Source organism: Geotrypetes seraphini, chromosome 5 (assembly GCF_902459505.1).
Source record: "Geotrypetes seraphini chromosome 5, aGeoSer1.1, whole genome shotgun sequence".
NCBI classification, from domain to species: Eukaryota; Metazoa; Chordata; class Amphibia; order Gymnophiona; family Dermophiidae; genus Geotrypetes; species Geotrypetes seraphini.
Window position 1 is genome coordinate 214,605,851 of NC_047088.1, and position 16,309 is coordinate 214,622,159.

General features: G+C 45.6%; 1 protein-coding gene and 1 pseudogene across 15 annotated transcripts in view; one reads left to right on the plus strand and one right to left on the minus strand.

Moving 5' to 3' along the window:
* BAZ2B (bromodomain adjacent to zinc finger domain 2B) overlaps positions 1-16,309 on the plus strand; it is a 535,524-nt gene that overhangs the window by 127,606 nt on the left and 391,609 nt on the right. The window lies entirely within an intron of this gene.
* LOC117360415 lies at positions 4,217-4,746 on the minus strand (annotated as a pseudogene).

Sequence of the window (16,309 nt, forward strand, 5' to 3'; positions counted from 1 at the left end):
GTTAAAGACTTTATTACTTTTAAACGTTAAAAATATATGAAGTAAAAGATATATAAAGTGCATTAAGGCTACGAATGGCACTTACCAACTTAACGACTAATTTTTCGTATAAGCTTTTCATTAGAGCTACCTCCTCATAACGTGTCGGCTGCTGCGCTGACACCAGAACAGGTTTTAAAAGACTGTTACATCAGTACGTGATTGATGCAAACAGCTGTCAGCCATTTGTAACACCCATACGTGAAGTGAGGGCTATTTAAAAAAATTGAAAAGGAAAAACAAAGAAAAAGATAAAGATAATGCAACCAAAATAAGTGAAAAACCTCAATGGAAAATGCTTCATAAGAAGGCTCACCACTCAATCTCACTGTTTAAGCCTCTCAGATGGAGAGTATCTAGCTTAAAAATCCAGCTCTGTTCTTTCACATAAAGGATCCCTTTTAGATCACCCCCTCGAGGTAAAATGGGAGCTTCCAAAATAGAGAAACGTAATGTGGACACTGGATGGTTTTCATGTGTCCAATGTTGAGTGAGTGGGGCTTCAAGTACTTGGGTGGTGATTCTAGATATATGTTCTCCAAAGCGGACCTGAATACTCTGTACAGTGTGACCTATATATAATAATTTGCATGGACACTGGATCACATAAACTACACCACTTGTGCTGAAATTTGTAGGTGTTATTGATTTGCGACGATGTACCCATCCTGGTACTGCCATGTCTTGTAAAGCTGCACTGTATTGACATAGCCTACATGATGAGCACGGGGAATGCCCTCCCGTGACTAGAGTGTTCAATTGGATCTCTGAACAAAATTGAGATCTAGTTAAATGCTGCTTCAAATTTCAACCTCGAGAGTAAGCAAAAGTAGGAGGTACTTGAAAAATATCAAGATACTGTAGGATATGCCAGTGAGACTTGATGATATGTTTAATTTTAAATGCATATTGAGAATATGGCATCACGCATACAGTAGAAGCTTCACTAGATATATTAGTAGTAGTGGTGAAAAGAACCTCTCTTTGGGCATACAATGCTCTTTTGTCTGCTTTTTTGATGACTTTGTCCGGATAACCTCTTTCTTTAAATTGGTCTCTCATGTCTTCAGCTTTATTCACAAAGTCAGTACGGGAGGAGCACAAACAGCGTAGCCGTAAAAATTGTCCTGTAGGGATGTTGTCCCGTAAATGTTTAGGGTGATGACTCTCATATCGTAACAAGTTGTTTCGGTCAGTAGATTTTCTATAAATTGTCGTGTGAAATCTACCTTCATTTAAAGTAATGTTAATGTCCAAAAAAGATAAGGTCTGAGAGTTGGAATTAACTGTAAATGTCAAATTCGGATCACCCTGATTAAGCCAAGTCACAAATTCAGATAATTCCGCTGCTGTTCTTAACCAAACTGCAAAGATGTAATCAATATAACGTTTCCACATGAGTATTTTGGAAAAATATTCAGCAGAGTATAGGTACTGTTATTCGAAGGTTGCCACATATAGGCACGCCACTGTCGGTGCCATCTTGGCCCCCATCGCAGTCCCCTTGATCTGTAGATAGTAAGATTGATCAAATTGAAAATAATTTTTATTAATGGCAACCCGGGCTATACGTTGAGATGACAAATCCATTCTCTGAAGATGACTCCTAATAATATTCATGGCTGCCTCTTGCGGTATATTTGTGTATAAGGCTGCAATGTCAAAAGAAACCAAGATGGCATGAGCTGGAACATTTTGAAAAGTCTCTAAAAGGGTGATCATCGCCCCTGTATCTTTAATAAGGGAACGGAATTAAAGGTACATGATCTTTCAGCTGTAAATCAAGAAACTCCGATAATGGTTCTAGTATAGAGCCTATACCTGCCATTATTGGGCATCCTGGAGGGTCCACCAAAGATTTGTGAATTTTTGGGACAAAATTTATTACTGGAATCACAGGATTGGGGCAACGCAAAAATTTAAATTCCTCCTCAGTTATAATACCAGATTCTAAGGCTTGCAATAAAATATGGGAAATCACCTCAGCTAGTTCTACAGTAGGATCATGATCAATTAATTTATAATAAGTGACGTCTGAAAGTTGGCGTAACGCTTCTTGAACATAAGAGGAAGTGTCTAATACCACTGTGCCACCACCCTTGTCCGCTGAGTGGATTACCATATTCTTATCAGAAGACAAAGAATTCAAAGCCATTCTTTGAGCAGGGTTCAAATTATCTCTAACAAATAATTGTTGAGATTCTAAAGAGGTGATATCTCTTTCAACCATTTGTTGAAACACTTGTATGTAGTGATCTACCGGGCCCAGAGGAAGCCTTTTGGATTGAAGACTAATTGAATTATCCCTAATTTCTGAAATATCAGAACTATCATGAATGTCCTGAAAAAAATGTTTTAATTTCAATTTGCTTATAAACTTGTACAGACAGATCCTTGTATCTAAAGGGTTATACTTAGAGGTAGGTACAAATGCTAGTCCTTTATTTAGAACCTCAATTTCTATGTCAGTAAGGACCCTACTAGACAAATTAAACATATTCGACTGTCTCATGACTTGGGACTTTTGTGTCTGGTGGGTCTCAAACTGCCCACCCTTGAATTGTTTGACAAAAAAGGCTTCTTCTGTGGTCCTGAAGTGGGTACTGCAGAGATAGTGATGCTTCGTGGTGCTTGTTGTGCATCATCCTCTGAGGTTTGAGCATATGTGGGGCGCTTCGTGATTTTGCATCGGGATTTGTCCATCCAACTGTATACATATCCGCGCTGGTAATCTAACTCATCTCTCCGCAGTTTTTTAATTTTGGAACTTCTCAATTCAGTCTTAAAGTCCTCAAGTTTTTTTGTAAGATCTTGAAACTGGACAGCATACGTATCTTCTTGTGTAATGCTTTTTAAGTAGTCTTCATGGGTATGTACATCGATCTTATACTGATCTAATTCAATCTTAGTTGTTTCAATGATCAGTAACATCAAATCGTACGAGCACTTGTTAAGTATGGCATTCCATTTTTGTATAAAATTTGCATTGTCCAGAAATAACCGGGGTTCAGTTCGCATCCATAACCCTCTCGGAATACGCTTGACTCTACAGTATTCAGCAAGAGTAGCTGCATGAAAACCATCCAGTGTCCACATTACGTTTCTCTATTTTGGAAGCTCCCATTTTACCTCGAGGGGGTGATCTAAAAGGGATCCTTTATGTGAAAGAACAGAGCTGGATTTTTAAATTAGATACTTTCCATCCGAGAGGCTTAAACAGTGAGATTGAGTGGCGAGCCTTCTTATGAAGCATTTTCCATTGAGGTTTTTCACTTATTTTCGTTGCTTTATCTTTATCTTTTTCTTTGTTTTTCCTTTTCAATTTTTTTTAAATAGCCCTCACTTCACGTGTGGGTGTTACAATTGGCTGACAACTGTTTGCGTCAATCACGTACTGACGTAACAGTCTTTTAAAACCTGTTCTGGTGACAGCGCAGCAGCCGACATGTTATGAGGAGGTAGCTCTAATGAAAAGCTTAAACGAAAAATTAGTCGTTAAGTTGGTAAGTGCCATTCGTAGCCTTAATGCACTTTATATATCTTTTACTTCGTATATTTTTAACGTTTATTAAAAAGTAATAAAGTCTTTAACTCTTAACATTTTTGTATTCTCAGAGTTTCACCACGCCCTTACTTTGAGCATTCCTACAACTCTTTTTCGGTTCCCTGAAGCAGGAACGAAATGGGCCACGTCCGTTGGAACCCGCAAGCCAAAGTTAAGTTTGCTGTTTCAGACTTAAATCATTATATTTATTATTTTGGAAATAGAAGTAGCTTTGAGCATTTTTCAAACACTGACAGATTTTACAACAGGCTTCTAGAGTTGAAGCAATGATTGGGCGGTGAGGTGGTAGTGTTGGGATTTTTCCTGTTATCACCTCCATTTCTCTGAGCAGAAAACTCTATGAACAGTTGTATGGTTATAAGCATCTTATTTATTTATAATTGAGTGATTATTTAGCATATTCTTTGGGTAGCTACTAGCGGCAGATAATGGTGATGGAGGAAACTCAGATGGGCCTAATGCATAAGGTTCTATCTCTTCTACCGTACTGCAAGTAGCATCCGTTTCACTTTCTTTCTTGATGGATACAGGGTCTTCCACAGACATCCAGTCCTTGCACAGTCTTTTTTCCTCTCCTCTTCTTCTTGTGCCATCTTCAGGGCCTATTTGTTCCTACTCTTTCAAGTCTTGTCTTCTTTTCTGGCCAGTTTTCTTCCACCTGTTTTTTACCTGATCTACTAGAAGCTTCTACTAGAAGCTGAAATTCACTCTGATATTTTTTCCGATATTCACTGTGAATTTCATTTGTTTCTTTCTCAGTCTTGTCCTTTGTGAAGTCATGGCAAGCTGAGTGGGCTTTGACTCCAGTAAGGTACGCGTCTTGCCACTGCATTCAATCTCTTTCACAATTTCTACAGCTGACTTGGGATTTAAAGAATCACACTGGGCATTGTACATGAGTACAAACTCCTGATGTTGTCTAATCAGCTGTTGTCTTGATCCTTGAGCAGACAATTTTTCCCTCAAGTCACGAATAGTAAGTTGTACACAACTTTGGCCATGGGCTTCCTTCTATGCACAGAACTTCGCAAACTCTCCTTCTTTTCCTCCCTGATTAAACATTTATCCAGATGCTTGTTGATTAACTGCTCAGAAATGCTAACTACACAAACTGGGCAATCCACTTTTCTGATGTCTTTCATGGTAGACATGAAGAGGATGAGGGGTGGTCGGTCGGGAGGTGCTGCACAAGGGAATGGGGAGACATGGAAAGCTACTGCACAGGAGGAAGAGAGGGAGGGATGAAAATCTGCTGCACAGGGGGGTTAGGAGGGATGGAAAACTGCTGTGCATGGTGGAAGACAGGAGAGGAGAAAGGAAGAATTGTTGGACATGGGGTAGAGGAGAGGGGGGAGAGATGCAACAGAGGTAGAAAAGGGCAAAAAAATCCTACATATGGTGGAGGGGAGGGAGACATGCATGGAGATGAGAGAGGGAGAAATGTTGAACATAGGGTGGAGGGCAGGGAAAGATGGGCATGGGGAGTGAGAAAGAAATGTTGCACATGATAATGAGGAAGGGAGAGATGTTGCATGGGGGGGAATAGAGAGGTTTGATCCAGGGCACAAGGAAGGGTGAGAGAGAGAGAGAGAGAGATGGTAAACAGTGGGAAAAAAACAGAAAGATTGGATATGGCAGTGGAAGGGAAGATACAGCGATGGAAGATGGATGATGACCACAGAGAAAGAAGAAAATGTCAAATGGGCAGGAGACCCTGGCGAGCGGGTTAACAGAAGACAAACAAGAGCCTGGGACCAACATGATTTGAATAATAAAACGACCAGATAACAAAAGACAGAAAAATAATTGTATTTTCTATTTTATGATTACAATAAGTCAGATTTGAAATGTATATCCTGCCAGAGCTGGTATTAATGAGCATGAGCTAGGAACTAACAGAAAGAGGAAAAATTCTTTTTTGTTTAATTTGTTTACACCACAGCACCCTTTGTGGGGTTGGAGAGGGTGAAAGGGCTACAAAATAAACCCGCCAGGACATTTAAAAAATGCCCGATTGGGTGGAAAATGTGAATCAAATCAAAAAATCAATTCAATAGGCCGAATTGAATACAAAAATTTTTCCCTGAATTGGGCAGCACTATTTCATAGCTGTCAATGTCTCGAAAATAAGTTCTGTTGAAATACAGAAGGATTGAGTGCATTCTGATACCTCTCTGCAGGGGCACATTCTCCTCAAGCCATTTCTTATTTCCCGATGGATTCCATTCTAGCATTATGCCAGTGGTGACTGGGCCTTCAAATATGACAAAGACTTCTTGGCCTCATCTGCTGTAGCAAACGAGAACTAGCTACTGCACTTATAGGGCCCAATTCTATAATCTGCGCCTAACTCAGTAGGTACCTAGGAAAACGGCACCTACTGCATTTCATTCAATGTTGGGTGCTGTTTGTATAATTGGGCCTAAATTGAGTTAGGTGCCTGTAGGTGTCATGATGTTAGACACTGGTATTTTATGATGAAAAAACCTGGCCTAATATACTGGTGCCTAACTCAATCCATGACCAAACTCTGCCCCCAACCCGGGCTGTTTTTCGGGTAGACACCTCAGTGTAGACCCACAAGGTGCCTACCGAATTAGGCGCCTACCCGAAAATTAATTTTTTAAAATTGTTTTTGAATGGCACTGTTCAACTAACAGCACCAATTGAACCAATTAAAAAATTAAGTTAGGTGCTTAGATCAGCTAAGTGCATTGATCTAGGTGCCTAGTTTCGGGCGCTTTTTATAGAATTGGGGCCATAGTGCATATTACATATAGAGCACTCCACACCTGTGAAAATTCTCTGCATCATGCTGTTAATTTAAGGGAATAATCCTAAAGTATTACGATTTGCTTCCCTATAAGACAGTTTCTTTTTCTCCTTATTTAAACTGTATATATCATCTAAACTAATGTCTCTAAATGGCTTACAAAGTAAAACTAACCATAAAAAATGTTACAGAAAATTGAAACTATTCAACAGACAAATGTGGTCAATTACTTTGACTGGATGACCAGAGAATTGGACAGAGGATGTGCGCTAGATGTGGTGTATTTAGATTTTAGCAGTCTTAGATGTGCTACACACACATCTAATAAATAAACTGAGTGCCCTTGGGATGGGTCCCAAAGTGACGAGCTTGGTCAAGAACTGGTTGAGTGGAAGGCGACAGAGGGTAGTGATCAATGGAGATTGCTCTGAGGAAAGGGATGTTATCCCAGGACAAGTAGGCAGGTATTCTCACTAGTGGGTGACGTCATCCAACGGAGCCCCGATGCGGACATCTCACAAGCATACTTGCTTGTAGAAACTTTTAGAAGTTTCGAGTTGCCCACACCGCGCATGCGCGAGTGCCTTCCTGCCTGATGCACCGGGCATGTCTCCTCAGTTATTTTTCTTCCGCGGAGCTGAGAAGTTTGCCTTTGAAACTCTCTGCGCGAAGTTCCTTTATTGTGCCTTCTGTGCCTGCGGGTTTTGGTTTTTTTTGTGCTCATTCTCGGCTCACGTTGCGTTTTGTTGTTTAAAAAAAAAAAAAAAAATTTTGTTCGATCGTTCGACCGGGCAGGTCGCATGGCTGCGGCTCCGCGGCTTCAACCTTGCGGTGGAGCTTTTTTGGCCTATGTCCCGGCCTGTTACCGGTTTTAAAAAGTGTGTCAAGTGCCAGCGCGCGATTTCGTTGACGGACCCGCATCGACGCTGTCTTCAGTGTCTCGGGCCTCAACACCTTCCGAAATCGTGCCGGCCTTGCTCCACACTTACAGCACGTGCGTTTAAGCATCGCTGTATTTTGTGGGAGTCGCTGTTTAGCATGGAGGCGTCCCCGGTGCTGCCCTCTTCACAGAGCGCCACGCCTTCAACTTCCGATTCTACATCTTCGGCCTCGAGTCTGCTCAAGCCTGCCTCGTTCGTGCCGGCTTCGACTCCGTCGCATGTTGCGTTGCCTTCCGATGTCTCTTCAGGTCAGGTAGCGCAACCTCCCATCCCTCCTGTGGTGCTTAAGGTGCCCAAGGCCTCTAAATCCAAGCCCCCTGGCGGCCGAGTGACCGATGTCCGTGCGGGAGGTCCCATTGCTGATGCGGATCCCTGTTTGCCGGCGTCGTTCCACGCCCTGATGGAGAAGCAATTTGTCGAGCTCTTTACCAAAATTGGGCCGACGCTTCTCTCCCAGATCCAGCCTGGGCACGTGGAAGCCTCTCACGAGGTTGAGCCGCCTCCGGTGCCTCCTCGGCGCACACTCTCGCTGCTGGGAGCAGAGTCTCGGCGAGTGTCTGGTCTGGCTTCGGGGCATGTCTCGCAAGGAGCAGAGTCTTTGCCCATGCCACCTTTGGAACCGATACCCTCGATGCATGGCTTGCCTGGCCCGGACCCTTCCTCCGCAATGCCTTGAACCTTGGGGAGCGCCTCGGGGGGCCTCATCTCAGCTCTGATGCTTCGATCCACAGCCTCCAGTCCCATCTACTCGGTGGCTTCCTCGTCTGGGCATCACTCGCCTCATCGCTCGAGGCCTGCTTCTAGACACAGCTCCGGTCGTCGATCGAGGCATTCATTGAGGCACTCATCGAGGCATTCATCGAGACACGCCTTGCCTCGTCGGAAGCAACCTTTCCGGGAGTTTTCCCTGGAGTACTCACCCCCTCCTCCTATGCCGGAACTCGAGGACTGCGGGGGTTCGTTCTCTCCTTGCCGGTCCTCGGCATCGGCGGACCAGGCCGCCTCATCTTCTTCGAGCCCGCCTCGAGGCCCAGCCCTGGCGGACCAGTTGTCATTCTCGTCCTTCCTGAGGCAGATGGCGGTGGATCTGGATATCACCCTGGATTCGGGTTCCAAGTTCTCTAAGGAATATCTGGAGACGATGCATCTTCCTCAACCTCCTGCTGAGTCTCTCCGTCTGCCTCTACAAAAGCTTCTGGACCAGACTTTCATGAGATGCTTCGAGACCCCATACTCCATCCCGGCAGTCCCGGGGAAGTTGGATGCTTGCTACCGCATGGTGCACCAAAAGGGCTTCGACGGGGCACAGCTCTCGCAGCAGTCCCTCTTGGTTGAATCCTCTCTGAAGCGGTCTCATCCCTCCCAGGTCTATGCTTCCACTCCTCCTGGCCGAGAGGGCAAAACCATGGACAGATTTGGCAGGCGCATCTACCAGAACTCGATGATGGCCTCTCGAGTCCTGAACTACAGCTTTCATTTTGCAACCTACTTTGAGTTTTTTCTATCCATTCTTCAAAAGTTTTTGCCCTATCTGGACTCTCAGGCTCGCTTCGAGTACTCGGAGGTGCTGGCATCATTGTCCCAACTCCACCTGCAGATGATGCAATCGTCTTACGACGCCTTTGAGCTCTCGGCCAGAGCGGCTGCTTGTTCGGTGGCCATGAGACGCTTGGCGTGGCTTCACACCATTGATATGGACCCGAATCTCCAGGACAGGCTGGCGAACGTTCCCTGTGTGGGAGCGGACCTTTTCGACGAGTCCATCGAGGCGGCAACGGAGAAGCTATCCAAACATGAAAAATCTTTTCAGTCTATTCTCCGCCAGAAGCCCAAGCCTGCTATCTCTCGTCCGTCTCGTCCTCCTATGATTTATCAAAGGTGCTATCCGCCGAAGCAGGCCCCCACCATTCGGCCGCCAGTAAAGAGGCAGCATCAGCAGAAGCCCCAGCAAAAACCTCAGCCTTCTACTGTCCCTAAGGCCTTTTTGACTGTCTCGTAGGGAGCATAACTTCCATCATTCTGCCCTCCCCGCTTTTTCCCATCGGGGGTCGTCTCTATCATTTTTACCATCGATGGACGACTATTACCACCGACCTCTGGGTCCTTTCCATCGTAAGAGAGGGATACTCTCTTCAGTTCCATCATGTTCCTCCGGAACATCCTGCAAGAGAGTATCCTTCCAACTTAACCCAGACCGCCCTTCTTCTTCGGGAAGCCCAGGCTTTACTCCGGCTTCGGGCCATCAAGCCGGTCCATGTGGACCAACAGAACAAGGGTTTTTACTCCCGGTACTTCCTTGTTCCGAAGAAGACGGGTGACCTGCGTCCTATTTTGGACCTCAGAGTGCTCAACAAGTTCCTGGTCACGGAGAAGTTTCGCATGTTGACCCTGGCTTCTCTCTATCCCCTCCTCGAGCTGAATGACTGGTTATGCTCCCTGGATCTCAAGGAGGCCTACACTCATATTCCCATCCATCCGGCCTCCCGTCAATACCTCAGATTTCGGGTGGGACACCTTCATCTTCAGTACAGAGTGCTTCCTTTCGGCCTAGCTTCGTCTCCCAGAGTCTTCACCAAGTCCCTGGTTGTGGTGGCCGCAGCACTCAGGAACCTCGACGACTGGCTCATCAAGGATTCCACGTCTCAGGGGGCCATCTGTGCCACTCAGAGGACAATCTGGTTTCTACAGAGTCTGGGATTCGAGATCAACTTTCCCAAATCCCATCTTCAACCTTCACAGACTCTCCCCTTCATAGGAGCTGTTCTGGATACTATTCAACTCAGAGCGTTCCTTCCTCCTCAGCGCCTGGCGGCTCTTCTTCATCTTTGTCACTTGGTCTCTTCTCGCCCGTCCATCTCGGCGAGACACATGATGGTGCTCCTGGGCCTCATGGCCTCTACGATTCACATGACTCCTTTTGCCAGACTTCACCTGCAGATTCCTCAGTGGACCCTGGCTTCCCAATGGTCGCAGATCTCCGACCCTCTGACTCGTCACATTCAGGCCACTCCTGCTCTGCTGCAGTCGCTTCGCTGGTGGATGCTCTCTTCCAATCTTTCCAGAGGTTTACTGTTTCACATACCTACCCATCAGAAGGTCCTCACGACCGACTCCTTGAACTATGCTTGGGGGGCTCATCTGGACGGTCTCCGCACCCAGGGCTATTGGACGAGTGTGGATCGTCTGTGCCATATCAATCTCCTGGAACTCGGTGCGATTTTCAATGCTCTCACTGCTTTTCAGCATCTGCTTCACGACATGGTGGTCCTCATTCGTACGGACAATCAGGTCGCCATGTATTATGTCAACAAGCAGGGGGGCACGGGATCAGCCTCCCTCTGTCAGGAAGCTCTGAAAGTTTGTGATTGGGCGATTCGCCACAACACCTTCCTCAAAGCTGTCTACATTCAGGGGGAGGAAAATGCCTTGGCGGACAACTTGAGTCATCTTCTCCAGCTTCACAAATGGACACTCCATTCCACGCCCCTTCATCAAATCTTCTCCCTGTGGGGAACGCCTCAGATAGACCTCTTTGCAGCTCCCCACAACTTCAAACTGCCTCAGTTCTGCTCCAGGATCTACAGCCCTCATCGTCTCGAGGCAGATGCTTTTCTTCTGGACTGGGGGAATCTCTTTCTGTATCCATTTCCTCCTTTTCCTCTCATTCAAAAGACTCTGGTCAAGCTCAAGTCCGACCGGGCCACCATGATTCTGATTGCTCCTCGGTGGCCCAGACAATCTTGGTACTCCCTCCTTCTGCAACTCAGCTGCAGGGAGCCCTTCCTTCTACCAGTGTTTCCATCTCTGCTTACGCAGCATCAGGGATCTCTGCTTCATCCCAACCTGCAGTCGCTACACCTGACAGCTTGGTTCCTTTCAGCGTAAATTCCCTTCAGTTTTCACCAGCTGTGCGGGTTGTTTTGGAAGCTTCGAGGAAGCCTGCTACTAGACAATGCTATTCCCAGAAATGGACTAGATTCTCTACTTGGTGTTTTTCTCATCACAAGGAGCCTCAACATGCCCCCTTGTCCTCTGTTTTGGACTATCTTTTGCACCTGTCTCAATCTGGCCTCAAGTCTACTTCGATCAGAGTCCACCTTAGTGCAATTGCTGCTTTCCACCAGCCTCTTCAGGGGAAACCTCTTTCTGCACATCCTGTGGTTTCCAGATTCATGAAAGGACTTTTTCATGTCAATCCTCCTCTCAAACCGCCTCCAGTGGTTTGGGATCTCAATGTGGTTCTTTCTCAACTTATGAAGCCTCCATTTGAACCTCTTAACAAGACTCCTCTGAAATTTCTCACTTGGAAAGTGGTGCGTCTCATTGGCCTCACTTCTGCCCATCGAGTGAGTGAACTTCAAGCATTGGTTGCGGATCCGCCCTTTACAGTGTTTCATCATGACAAGGTGGTCCTTCGCACTCATCCCAAATTCCTCCCCAAGGTGGTCTCGGAATTTCATCTGAATCAATCCATTGTTCTTCCTGTGTTTTTTCCAAAGTCTCATTCTCATCCTGGAGAATCAGCTCTTTACACTCTGGACTGTAAGCGTGCTTTGGCTTTCTATCTGGAACGCACCAAGCCTCACAAAACTGTTCCTCAACTTATCATCTCCTTCGATCCGAACAAGTTGGGACGCCCTATCTCTAAGCGCACCATCTCCAACTGGATGGCGGCTTGTATCTCTTTCTGCTATGCCCAGGCTGGATTACCCCTTCACAGTAAAGTCACAGCCCATAAGGTCAGAGCAAAATACCAAGCAGTAAAACAGATTTTATACTGCTTATCCTAGGAGTAAGCAGTGGATTTCCCCATCTCAATAATGGTCTATGGACTTCTCTTTTAGGAAATTATCCAAGCTTTTTTTAAACCCCACTAAGCTAACTGATTATACCACATTCTCCAGCAACGAATTCCAGAGTTTAATTACACATTGTGTGATGAAATATTTTCTCAGTTTGTTTTAAATTTTAATTTAATTTAATTCTTATATACCGCTAATAACCGTGAGGTTTCTAAGCGGTTTACAAAAATGAATGCATTCAAAAATACAATAAATAAAAATAAATAAGATAGGTACTTGGAAATTCCCTAACTGTCCCAAAGGCTCACAATCTAACTAAAGTACCTGAAGAGACAATTTATGAAAAATAAAGATAAAATATAAAGACAGAGATAGAGATAGAGATAGAAATGAGTATTCCACCAAGTAATGAATAAATAAATTTAAAGATAGAATTAAAAATAAATAAGTAAAATAAATAAAAAATAGAGATAAAAAATAAGTATCAAGAGAAATAAAAAATATATATATTTAAAGTATTCTCCCCTGCTGGATCGGGGGAGCGGTGTAACTGTGATCAGGTGCCCTGCTGGAGAGGGTCTCCCGATACTGCTGCTGGTCTTGGTGAGCCGTTGGCACCTCTTCTTTTAAAGTGTTCACCCCTGCTGGATTGGGGGAGGGGTGTAACTGTGATCAGGTGCCTTGCTGGCACTACTACTACTACTACTACTACTACTACTACTACTTAGTAGCTTCATCGCATACCCTCTAGTCCTAGTATTTTTGGAAAGAGGGATCCAAGTAATTCACATATACCCTTTCCACTTCACTCAGTATTTTATAGGCCTCTATCATAATCATATCACTCCTGAGCCATTTCTTCTCCAAGCTGAAGAGCCCAAGCCACTTTAGCCTCTCCTCATAGGGAAGTCGTCCCAAACTTTTTATCATTTTTTGTCACCCTTCTCTGTACCTTTTCTAATTCTGCTATATCTTTTTTGAGATATGTCGACCAGAACTGCACACAGTATTCAGGTTGTGGTCATACCAAACATTTTCATCTCTGCTTTCCATTCCTTTCTTGATAATTCCTAACATTATATTTGCTTTCTTAGCCGCCGCATGTTGAGTTGACAGTTTCAACATATCCTCAACAATAACACATAGGCCTAGATTCACTAACCTTATCGATCCGTGGTCGGCCGACCGATTCACAATGAATCTGCATGCAAATGGATGCGATTGGAGGCACGCCCCACACCGACCCCAGAGCGATCCTGGATAGCGATCCTGACGCATGCACAGACCATCTTCTTTGTCTGTAGATGGTCTGCCCATGCACTTGCTCTCCTGACTTCCCTCTCGCTGGTTTCAGGGATTGAGCCCCACTCGCTCTTCTCAGCACTGGAATGGAACATTGGCAGACATCTTCTACATTTACTAGAATAGCAATGAAAAATATGAATTAAATTAATTACTGCTGTAAGCTTTAGTACATTTTAAAAGTCAGACAAGCTCATGGCAAGTGTTGCGACCGAGTCCTGCCGGTTGCGCGCGCCACTCTCCCCCTTCCCTTTCCCCTTTCCTCCGGCTCAGCTGACCATTGCCAACAGTTCTTGCTCTCCCCATGCCCCTTCACTGTGGTGCAGCCCCACTTAAAAAACACTGGTTAAAACCATGGGCTCGCACTGCAGGGAAGGGCGGCAGAGAGCAGGAGAGTCCAGGCGGCAGAGAGCAGGAGAGTCAGGGCAGCAGGAAGCAGGAAAGTCGAACAGTTGTTGTCGCGTTGAAGCTGAGTGAGTTGTTTTTATGCTGGCAGGACACCATTTTCTCAGCTTTGGAAACTACTGTAGAGTTGGGGCAGAAGAGTCGGCTGGGACGTGAGCGACTGGCCCTCAGTAGTCGCTTCTTTTAGATCGGCCAGCCCAATCAGTGTTTCTTCTTGAGTTTAGTGAATCGCGTCCTTCCTACTGCATGCCGTTTCCCCTTATTTGCATGCGCGGATCGGAGGTTGATCGGCCACAAGGTTAGTGAATCGGGTCGGGGAAAAATCGGATCAGTGCATGATCGCAAACACAATCGATGAGCTTACTTAATTGGTCCCATAGATCCTTTTACTGACTTCCATAGTGACTAGGGCAGGGGTCTGCAACCTTTAAGACATAAAGAGCCACTTGGACCCGTTTTCGAAAAGAAAAAAAAACTTGGAGCCGCAAAACCATTATAAAACAAATCTAACACTGCATATATTGTTTCTTATCTTAATGCTATATACAGGATCACTAAATTGAAAATAAAATCATTTTTCCTACCTTTGCTATTTGGTGATTTCATGAGTCTCTGGTTGCACTTTCTTCTTCTGACTGTGCATCCAATCTTTCTTCCAGCCTCCTGTATGTTTCCTCTCCTCCAGACCTCATTCTCTCCCCCAACTTTTTCTTTCTGTCTCCCTGTTCCCCCTTCTTTCTGTCTCCGTGCCCTCCCCCAAGCCACTCGGTTTGCTGCCACCGCAATCGGGGAACAGCCCCCAAGCCACCGCCGTCCCAAGCTTTCCCTGCAGAAGTGTTGCGCTGACCAGCATTCCGCTCCCTGACGTCAATTCTGACGTAGGAGAGGAAGTTCCGGGCCAACAAGGCATTTCTCCTCATTCCATCCAGCCTGAGCCCCATCTCTCCTTGATCCAGCATTTCCCTTCTGTGTCTGTCAGAATTACCATTCCACCTATTTTCCAGCATCACCCTTCTTTGTGTCCATCTCACCTATATCCCTATCTCACCACTTTTTCAGAATCTTCATTTGTCTCTGTCCTTGTCTTTACCCCATGTTCACCATTTTCCCTTTCAATGTCTTTATCTCCCCCCCCCCACTTTTTCAGCATTACTTCTATGTCTCTATTTCACCTCCTCTTCATGTCCCCTCTGTATCTCTATCCTTATTCAGTAGGTCCTGCTTACTCTTTCTCTTCTTTGTGTCACTATCTCCATTTTCAGCTTTCCCCTCTTTTCCTTTGTTACTGCACCCTGTAGCTAGAATCTTTCCACCCTCCCTCCACTCCGGCCCAGCCCAGTATGAAATATTTCCTTTTGTTTCCCTCCCCTCTCTCTTTCTCTCTCTCTTCTCCTCCCTCACCCATGAGTCCTGCATCTGGCCCTCTCCCTTCTACCTGCACCTGGCAAAATCTCCCTGCTCCGCGGCTCTCTTAAGCAACTCGTCAGCAGCGGTGATCAAGACAAGCTGCCGACATCGAGGCCTTCCCTCTACGAGTCCCGCCTTTGTGGAAAAAGGAAGTTGAAACAAGCGGGACTCGCAGAGGGTAGGCCCCGACGTCAGAAGCTTGTGTCGATCGCTGCTGCTGAGTTGCCGAAGAGAGCCGCGGAGCAGGGGATGTGGCCGGAAGCAGGTAGAAGGGAGAGGGAGATAGGAAGGCTGTAGATCTCCGGAGCATGACACCGACCCCGGCCAGGATGATTTCTTTTTCAGGCGTGCACCTTAAAAGTCCAGCGTCGCGGCGGGAAATAGCCATGCTGAGCAGTGAGCTCAGCACTACACAGATGAAAGCCTTGCTTGCTGATTGGTCCGGCGGCACGGCGGGGCGGGGCCGCCGGACCAATCAGCAAGCAAGGCTTTCATCTGTGTATGTGCTGAGCTGAGCTCACTGCTCAGCATGGCTATTTCCCGCCGCGACGCCGACTTGTAAGCTGCATGCCTGCGTGACACACTACCGGAGCCGCAGCAAAGGTGGAAAAGAGCCGCATGCGGCTCTGGAGCCGCGGGTTGCCGACCCCCGGACTAGGGGAATTTGACAGGGTATTCAGTTGGGAACAACATAATTGTGTTTTTGGTTTTGTTTGTCTTCTGTGAAAAAATCCTCTGTGCCATAATTCAAGTTTCAAGTTTATTCATTATTTGATTAATCGCCTATCATAATTACTAAGCGATTTACATTAAATTAATTGCATGAAAGTGATAAGTGCCTTAAAAAAAAATAAATTTCTGTCCTATAAGCTTCATAAGAATATCCTTACTGGGTCAGACCAATGGTCCATCTAGTCCAATATGCCGTCTTCACAGTGGCCAACCCAGGTCAGAAGTACCTGGCAAAACCCCAAATACTGTAGTAGTAACATTCTATACTACCGATCTAGGGCAAGCAGTGACTTCTCCCATGTTTGTCTCAATAGCAGATAATGGACTTTTCCTCCAGGAAGTT